Genomic DNA, 10002 nt, shown 5'->3' with positions numbered 1-10002 from the left:
TGTCTGTGTGGGACAGATGTCACACATTTTAAGTTTTTAAGACAATGCAGTGTTTATTTGATTAACAATCTAATTTGATTTGACATATGTTTTTCCACATTTTTCTGCCTTATTCTGAAATGCATTAATCCAGCACTGTCAAAGCATCACACAAAATTTGAGGGTCGGGGTTTTTTTGTGGTTAGTTTAAAGGGGAAAATTTAAATACAAGAAAAGTAATAAAGGGGAACCCAGAAAAGAGGGGAAAGAGGCCCACCAGTGAAAAATGAGGTAGGAAAAAACAATTTAAAAATTTTATATTTAATAAAAGAAATAAAAAGAAAATCATCCTAAGGCAAAAATTTTTAAAAATTTAAAAGGGGAAAAAAAAAAAAAATTTTGGAGGGTTTTAAATTTTTTTTAAAAAATTAAATTTAAGGGTAAACCCCACCTACTCATTTTAAATTTTTTTTAGAACCTTATTTTTTCCCGAAAGGGATTTTCTTGTATCCATGCTCATCAATCTTCCCATCAACCTTAATCAGTTTTGCTGTCCCTGCTGAAAATACACATAGCCACAGAATTATGTATGTAAACACAAGGACTTAGTTTCCACTACTCAAAGCATTTTGAAGGCTATCTCATCTGACATAGCACCCCACAAAGCACTTAAAGTACTTATACAGCTAAGCAGTGGATCTTTGCAGCTGCTCCTCGGTTACAATGGCTCCTTGAATGTTTCTGATAAATGCTTTCTTTCCCAAATATGCTTGTGATGTCTAAAAGCCATGTTTTGGTAATTTTACAGATGAGCATGCCTGTGTAAATTCTCAGTCGGGTGGGTCATTTGGGAAAAAAAAAAAAGAAAGCTTAAATTGGGCATAGGGGCATCCTGCTAAGCACAACAAAAATAGATCAGGGGGCGGTTATTTGCATCTGCCTTGGAATGTGCTTGCAAGGATGGAGCCCCATGCTGCTTAAATAAGAACAAGAGATTGCTCTAGTGTGAGCTGAAAGAAGACTCCTAGATAGTTGTTGAAATGTCTTTTAAAAAACTGAGCAAAAGTTTAGTTGAAAGTCCTCCTGAAAAATCCCTTAATATATGTCACATTAAGCTAATACTTGGGTCACAATTACGCACCGTTGCGTTAAAAACAATTGTATTTACCTCCAGAGTAATCAAATGCTATTGATAAAGTTCAAAGGTTTACTCAGATTTTCTAGATGTTTATATGGGAAGGAAGAATTGCAAGTAGCAGTCTGTCTAACAGTAGATCTGAAGAAACCTCTAACTGAAAACACTGTAGTTGAACATTCTCACGAAGAGAATCCTCAGGGATGTTCATTGTGTTTTTGTTATATGAAACACAAAATCTGCTTAATTTACAGAAGTTTTAGAGCTGCTACCCCATACAGGTAAAGGCAAAAACAAAAAGTCTACATGATTGTCTGATTTGTAAAGAACAGGTACTGCTTTCCAGTCATTGCTAACTAGATTGGGGTGTGCAGGTGGCGCAGTGGTTAGTGCGCAGGACCCATGTATGGAGGCCCTAGTCCTTGACGCAGTTGACCCGGGTTTGAATACCGCCTGTGGTCCTTTGCCACATGTCTCTCCCCCTCTCTCATACCCCCTTTTCCTGTCAGCCAAAACGAGCCACTAGTGCTGTAAAAAAACTAAAAAAAAAGATATGTTGCTACTATTTGTATAATTATAATACAATGGAACTTTATTGATCTCATATTGGGGAAATGTACCTCTGCATGTAACCCATCCCCTTAGGGAGCAGTGGGCTGTCATTGTGGGACGCCCGGGGAGCAGTGTGGGGTTAAGGGTCTTACTCAGATACCCAGAGTGGCAGTCTATGGGAGTGGGGATCAAACTCAGAACCTCAGGATTCCAAGCTCTATGCCCTAACCACTAGGTCCCTACTCCCCCTTGTTTGATTTGTTCCACATCATTAGGTTTCTCTGGATCAGAGGATGCAAAATGGAAGCCCTTTAAAGTAGCAGGAGACAAGTAACCAAATTATTTTGGTGTATACCTACTTGGTCTGTCTGATATAAACAATCCAAATTTAGCCTATATTTTTTACAGGTCTGAGCGCTACATGTATTAAAGTTACTGTTACATTCAAAACAGCAATTATCAAACCACCGGTGGAAAACCGAAACTTTAACAAATTAATCCCTCAGAACAACAGGCCTGTCTTAAACATCCTGTTCATCTGTAAAATTATTGAAAGTAATTGCATTTTAACAGTTAAATAACTTCTAAACAATGAACAGCTGCGTTGATGTCTTCATATCAGGTTTATGCTGCATAAAGAAGCACAGTCCTGCCATTATTGGACCTCAGTGCGCTTTTGGGGGAAAGTTTATGACTTCCAAATTTTTTTTAAACTTCTTGAAAAAATGAGTTGGCCTTTCTGGTTTTCCAAAATGGGCTGGGTTTAAAAACCTACTGGAAGGAAAGGGGGGCTTCATTTGAATTTTTTTAAAATTTTTAGAAAACTTGCTACTTAAAATTTGGGTACCTGTTGGATTCCCCTTTGGGTAACTTAATCCTTCAATTTTTGGAACAGAGTTTTTTTTTTTCTTTTTCCCAAAAATTTAAATTTTCCCCTTTTGGGGGTTAATGAATTTTAATTTTTTGATTTAGCTTTTAAATTTAATTTTTTAGAAGTGAAGTTAAATCAGAGACCCCGAAAAAAAAAAAAACCCCTGCAGGTATTTTAAAGGCTCCATGATGGGGCCCCCCCAAACAACATTTAAAACGTTTTCCCATAACTTTTTTAGACGACACACAGCTTTACTCACCAAAATTTAGCAGGTGACTATTTAACCCACCCAAGGGGTTTTGGGTAGAAATTTCAGTATGGAGAAATTTAAAAATTTGGCTCAAAGCTTTTAGTTGCAAAAGTTGAAACCCCTGATTATGGCTAAAAACTTGGTTTTGATTATTTTACTTAGATTGAACCTTCGAGGCACAAAGGGAGTTAAATCAGCCTTTTACCACCTGCAGAACATTACTAGGATTTTAGTACTAATGTCCAAGTAGGATCTTGACAAATTCATGAATGGATTTAGTAGAATTGATTGCTGCAACAGTGTCTACATAGGTTTGCCTAAAACTTTCATCAGATAGCTGCAGCTGATCCAAAATGCTGCTGCCTGTTTTCTCACTGGAACTAAGAAAATAGAGCACATAAACTATTTTCTGAAGTCAGAGAAGCAGCATTTAGTTTCTATGCTCAACTGATCTGTTTCAAACTTTCTGAAGACCGTAAAAGTGCTGGAAACTTGAGTTCTTTTGAGTCAAAATTAAAAACCCAATTATTTAGAACTGTTCACTATTCATTAATTTAAGCTTGTGGTCCAACTGTTCTTTTTGTTTTACAGTACTAATGTTTTTATATCTACTTGCTTTTATTATGTTTTTTTCCCTCTATTTTATGTTTAAATTAATGCAAAGCACTTTGAATTGTCATTGTACCAAATTTTGCTATACAAATAAACGGGTTATGTCATTTTTAAATGTAATATACATTTCTAAGGCACTGCAAACATAAAAATAGACAATAATAAATGACTTAAATATGTATGATATATTACATTTCTGTCAGTTAATACCTGCAATTATTACACACTTTAAGCTAAAGTATGAAGGATTCAGAGACATTTCTTATGATGATACCACTTTATACTGTAGAAAAATGTAATACTTATATCAATATGTTTTGTTTGTTTGTGTTACATTAAAACTAACATCTGTTTTCAATTATAATCTTCTCAATGCAAAGATAATTTTATTTCTAAATTCTGTTCAGATAACTTCAGGCAGTAGGGGGTTAAAGCAAAAAACTTCCCCGTGATTTGCAGTATCTGCCTTTTATTTAAACAGTAATATGGGCTCACCATTATATTCAGCTTTTGTGCAATCCCATATCTCTTACGGACTGACTATCATCTGACTATCATTTGGTAAATCCCATACACCGAGCCATCACTCAGATCCCACAAGATCTGGCTATTGAGCTTATAAAGATGATTGTCTCAGTAAATTTTTTCTTCTACTATTTCTTCATATTTTGAAAAAAATTGTCTGCCTATGAATTGCCACGTGTCTCATTCAGATAATTATCATGGAGATGAGACAACTACCTCTCCTTCAGAGAGCTTGATTGTGACTCATATTTTGACTTTTGCAAGTCTGACTTTGATTGATGATAGCTTCTTTTCCTCATTACTCTAATCTGTCTGTGGTTGGTCAGTGGGATTTGATCTGAGAAGCCCCATCAGTAGATTAGCAGCAATCATATAAATGCTGCATACACCAGTGATTTTCTGCTCTGTCATTAGGCTGTGTTGAGTTTCCCTGCGTCATTGCAGACAGGGGGATATGGCCAGCCTTGGAGAGAAAGCTGCAAGCATTCTAGAATAATGCAATCATTTCATATCTGTAGCAAAGACTTTAAGGGTATATAAATAGTGTTTATGTGGTACATAATACCTGCAGTCACATCAAGTAACGGTCTGCCAGTTTTGCTGGTGTGTTCTCTTCCAAACTCTGTATAGAATATCAGATGTTCATTCTTTGTTTTTACCTCTGGCACTGAATTTAAACAATAAGCTCAAAGCCAAACGAGTTTGTCCTTTTATAATCATAATGGCATTATTTGCAAAGAAGCTTTAATTTAAGGTTACTAACTCAAAGTTGCATTTAACCAATAGCAGCCTAGATTAGTACTGCTAAATGTATTTGTTTTCATTTCATTTCGTGAGTTCTTTGTTTTGTGTAGTAAAACTTTAAAGCAGTGGCGGTTGGCCGATAGAGGGCGCAAGGGTGCGGCCCCACCCACCCAATTACCCTTATTAAGACAAAAAATTTTTTTTTATTATTATTATTAAATTTTAGATTACATTTTTAAACATTTCAAAATAGCTCAAGTCTGATTAAAAAGTGAAATGGTTCAGCTGTCGAAAGCCCAGAACAAAATGAGACGTCTGCCACAACTGGACAGTCCCCAAAGGCAAAAATTCCAAATAGGAAGGTCGAGGCAACATGAATTCACCTGATTTCTGCAATCCAGGTTGAAATTTCCTGCTTTCATTGTTTTTATCAGTTCTTCATTATGTATGTGACATTAAAGGAATAATACACCCAAAACATGATTAGCCTTCATTTTCTACTCACCCCCATGCTGAACAACACTCTGGAGTACTTTTTTGATATCTCAAATGCATCTGGAGATCTGGGAGGCTTCTTGCTGTCTGCTGACATTCAAATAATGGAGGTCTATTGTGCCCGAGACAGAAAGGTCCATAAAAGTCCACAAAAAACGTGTCAATATTCCTCCATACTGCTCGTCCAATGTATTCCAAGTGCCCTGAGTGGGTAGCATCCAGAATTTACTCGAAACGAAGTCATTTAGAATGTTTTTAGAGCATAAACAGTAGTGTATAGGATTTCCTGAAAGCGCGCGCCGGCGCGTTCATGACGCTACGGAAACCGCGGCAGACCAAGCCAGATGAAAGTGCGCATTCAGCTCGGCAAAGAACTCATGCTCTTCCTCAACACTGAAGTCCTCAGACATTTTTCTTTCGTTGTTTCTTTCTTTGCACAGGTAAACAGCACATTTCTTCTTCTACGCTTGCATTATTGGCAGAGCAGACGCTGAAGCGCACTTTCATCTGGTTTGCTCTGCCGGCTTCCGTAGCTTCATGAACGCGCCGGCGCGCGCTTTCAGTAAATCCTATACACTACTGTTTATGCTCTAAAAACATTCTAAATGACTTCGTTTCGAGTAAATTCTGGATGCTACCCACTCAGGACACTTGGAATACATTGGACGAGCAGTATGGAGGAATATTGAAACGTTTTTTGTGGACTTTTATGGACCTTTCTGCCTCGGGCGCCATGGACCTCCATTATTTGAATGTCAGCAGACAGCAAGAAGCCTCCCAGATCTCCAGATGCATTTGAGATATCAAAAAAGTACTCCAGAGTGTTGTTCAGCATGGGGGTGAGTAGAAAATGAAGGCTAATCATGTTTTGGGTGTACTATCCCTTTAAGCCAATTGTTACATTTTAGTCCTTATAAGGCTGTTTCACAATTTTTATATTTGTTTACAGCTATTTTCCAGCGTTCTATCTCCAAGCACTTCAAATGTCTCTGAAATTATCTGTAAATTTATATTGTCTACCTGCAGCCCTAATTCAGACACAATAACCCTGGTCAAATGTTGTCTTATTATTCTTCTCCCAAAACATATTCTCCAACTCAACCTTAGATCTAGAAAAACATGATTAATCTCCATGCCAAAATTCCAATCGACCTTTCATCTTCAATGTAATACGAAAAACAGTTGCCTCTCAGCGCTCCCATTTAATCTATAATGACCTCTTACAATTTTAGTCTGTCTTCCATCCCTTCTACTACACTGAAACTGCTCTCATAAAGATATTTAAGGACCTCCTAATGGCAGATATTTCTGATTTCATTTCTCTTCTCATTCTACTGTACCTGAGTTTTGTCCTCGCTACTTAGAAGCTTGTCCATGCCTTTGTCTCCCAGAAGACTGGTTGCGCCCAGGACATACCTTTAAACGATGAAACCTTTAAGGCCACGGCTCCCTGTGTATGGAACGCTCTACTGGACCAGACCCACTAGATGATGGATGTTTTTAGGAAAGTACTTACAATTTTTTATTCATAAAGGCATATTCTGCCAGTTTTCTTTTCTTTTTTTACATGCAGTTATTTGTCATTTGAATGTAAAATACATCACAAATAAAATGTATAATGGGTATTATTCAATTTGCATTACTGACAACCTCCTTGACAGTTTTTTTTTTTTCTGTGGAAGATTAATTTCTTTTTCGTTTTCTTGTTAAAACTACTCATTCTATATATCTGTTCACTTTCTAAGTCAGCTTGAATGGTATTCCAATGATGACGAGAGACGTTCTACTATTACCTTATGTGGTAATGGTGCAGTGTGGAGGAAAATGCAGGGTACTGACTCTTCAGACTTTGGGAAAGGCACCTCATGGTTGGGTGTGGCCTTTATGGATAAATTGCAAAACATTCAGTAGTTCTGGGCAATTTAATTTGTTCAAACAGCTATATAAGACTTCCTCTGCAATTTCAGCTTATATCAATGATTTTGTTAAAAATGACTGGATTACATTCTGTTAATACTTAAAGATGTTTTCTATGAGGTGCCCCCAGGGACATAAATCAGAATTAACTTGCATATACACATATTAAATTACACTCTTCCATATAATATACTGAAAACCTCACACAAACACTAGTAAAAAGCTCTCACATAAACTAGTGAAAACATTTACCTCTTATATAATCTACTCAAAAGCTCTCATACAAAGTAGTGAGAACTGTTCATATAAACTGGTGAAAAGCTTTACCTTTCATACACACTACTAGAAAGCTTTCATATACACTATTAAAAAGCTCTCATATACAGCTTTCCAGTAGTGTGTTTGAGAGCTTTCTAGTAGCGTGTATGAGAGCGTTCTAGTAGTGTATATGAGAGCTTTCTAATAGTGTATATGAGAGCGTTCTAGTAGTGTATATGAGAGCTTTCTAATAGTGTATATGAGAGCGTTCTAGTAGTGTATATGAGAGCTTTCTAATAGTGTATATGAGAGCGTTCTAATAGTGTATATGAGAGCTTTCTAATAGTGTATATGAGAGCATTCTAATAGTATATATGAGAGCGTTCTAATAGTGTATATGAGAGCTTTCTAATAGTGTATATGAGAGCGTTCTAATAGTGTATATGAGAGCTTTCTAATAGTGTATATGAGAGCGTTCTAATAGTGTATATGAGAGCTTTCTAATAGTGTATATGAGAGCGTTCTAATAGTGTATATGAGAGCTTTCTAATAGTGTGTATGAGAGCGTTCTAATAGTGTATATGAGAGCTTTCTAATAGTGTATATGAGAGCTTTCTAGTAGCGTGTATGAGAGCGTTCTAATAGTGTATATGAGAGCGTTCTAATAGTGTTTATGAGAGCGTTCTAATAGTGTATATGAGAGCATTCTAATAGTGTATATGAGAGCGTTCTAATAGTGTATATGAGAGCTTTCTAATAGTGTATATGAGAGCTTTCTAATAGTGTATATGAGAGCGTTCTAGTAGTGTATATGAGAGCTTTTTAATAGTGTATATGAAAGCTTTCTAGTAGTGTGTATGAAAGGTAAAGCTTTTCACCAGTTTATATGAACAGTTCTCACTACTTTGTATGAGAGCTTTTGAGTAGATTATATAAGAGGTCAATGTTTTCACTAGTTTATGTGAGAGCTTTTTACTAGTGTTTGTGTGAGGTTTTCAGTATATTATATGGAAGAGTGTAATTTAATATGTGTATATGCAAGTTAATTCTGATTTATGTCCCTGGGGGCACCTCATAGTTTTCTTCTTTCTGTACACTATCTGAAAAACATTTCTCCCCAGATTTGGACCAGGTGATCAAATGATGATCGAACAATTCTTATCTCTCTAGTCATACTCATTTATTTAAAGTACTTCAGTTCTTATCCACCCCTTTCTTAAAGGGGAACACAATTTTTTTTTTTTCATTGGCCCCTTGATTTTACGTTAATACATCATGTTCTACTCACCCTTAGTTTTGTGTAATTTGGAGCTTTTCTGAAGATATTCGGTTTTGTTATATCGAAGTAATGTCGTCCTATGGGCAACGAGTTGAAGGCACAAACTAAACTTTTCATAATGTATTCTTTATGGTACGCCAGCATTCATAACATGTAGGCGAATCACTGTCCCCCAGACATCCGCGGTTATATTTTTTATATAAATATTTCTTTAAAAACAAAGCGGAGTGTGTATGACGTCATCAGACTCACAGGCTCTTACCAGCAGTCTGCTTTGCAGCAATCTGGTTCTGAATTAGGGATGTAAGATATGACGATATTAGATAGTAAAGAATTAGTGTAGACAATCCACCAAAGTGAAGAGATGGAACAATCAATTAGGTCACATTCCTTCAATTGCAGTTTTGTGATGATCCACCTCACATGTTACATAGTCAACCTGACTGATCAACCATAGTCAATAACCAGTAGAGACGCACTGTCTTACCTGCCTCCTTGTTTTGTGTTTGTAGGAGTAGCCGCATGGAGAGCCATGACTGAGACCCAGACAAAGGACTCAAAACAAAACCCTGCTTCTATTATATGGAACTGGTGCGGCTTTTCCCAAAATGCACAAACAAAAGTAATTATCAACGTTTGTTCAGACAGGGTTCGAATGTCGGATGACAACAAATCCTTGAAAGGATTTTGTTGCTTTATTGTTCTGATAATGTGTGATGATGTAAAAATGTGCCGTTTACATACAATTCATATTTAATCAGAGATGGCAAAAGTACTCACTTTCCGTACTTGAGTAAAAGTACAGATACTTGTGTTAAAAAATACTCTGGTAAAAGTGGAAGTACTGATTAAACATCTTTACTCAAGTAAAAGTAACAAAGTACAGGCTTGTAAATTTACTTAAAGTATAAAAGTAAAAGTAGAAACCACTTTTTTCATGCCGTTGCCTACATTTTAAATGGATGTCTGCCAATAGGACTAGATCTCCGTTGTGTTCATTTTCAACCAAGCTGCAATGATTTGCCGCCAATGAATACCGCCGATTCTGTCGATTCATCTTGTAGTGGTGCGTCAAATGCAACTTAGATTCCCATCCAATTAGATTGAATTTGGTATTGATGACGTGAAAAATAATAACGGTAACTCCATTGAAATGATTCAAATCTAAAGCAACGAGCCAATTTTTAAAAATGTAAGCAGTAGAAAGTACAGATATTTGTGTAAAAATGTAAGGAGTAGAAGTAAAAAGTCGCCATAAAAATAAGTAGTAAAGTAAAGTAAAAATATCAGAAAAATTTACTTGAGTACAGTAACAAAGTATTTGTACTTCGTTACTTCCCATCTCTGTATTTAATCATAAGTAAAGTGTCATTACAGCTGATGTT

Source organism: Cyprinodon tularosa, unplaced genomic scaffold, assembly GCF_016077235.1.
Source record: "Cyprinodon tularosa strain WSP-4 unplaced genomic scaffold, ASM1607723v1 ctg734, whole genome shotgun sequence".
Classification (NCBI taxonomy): Eukaryota; Metazoa; Chordata; class Actinopteri; order Cyprinodontiformes; family Cyprinodontidae; genus Cyprinodon; species Cyprinodon tularosa.
Note: the sequence above shows the minus strand (reverse complement) of the source record.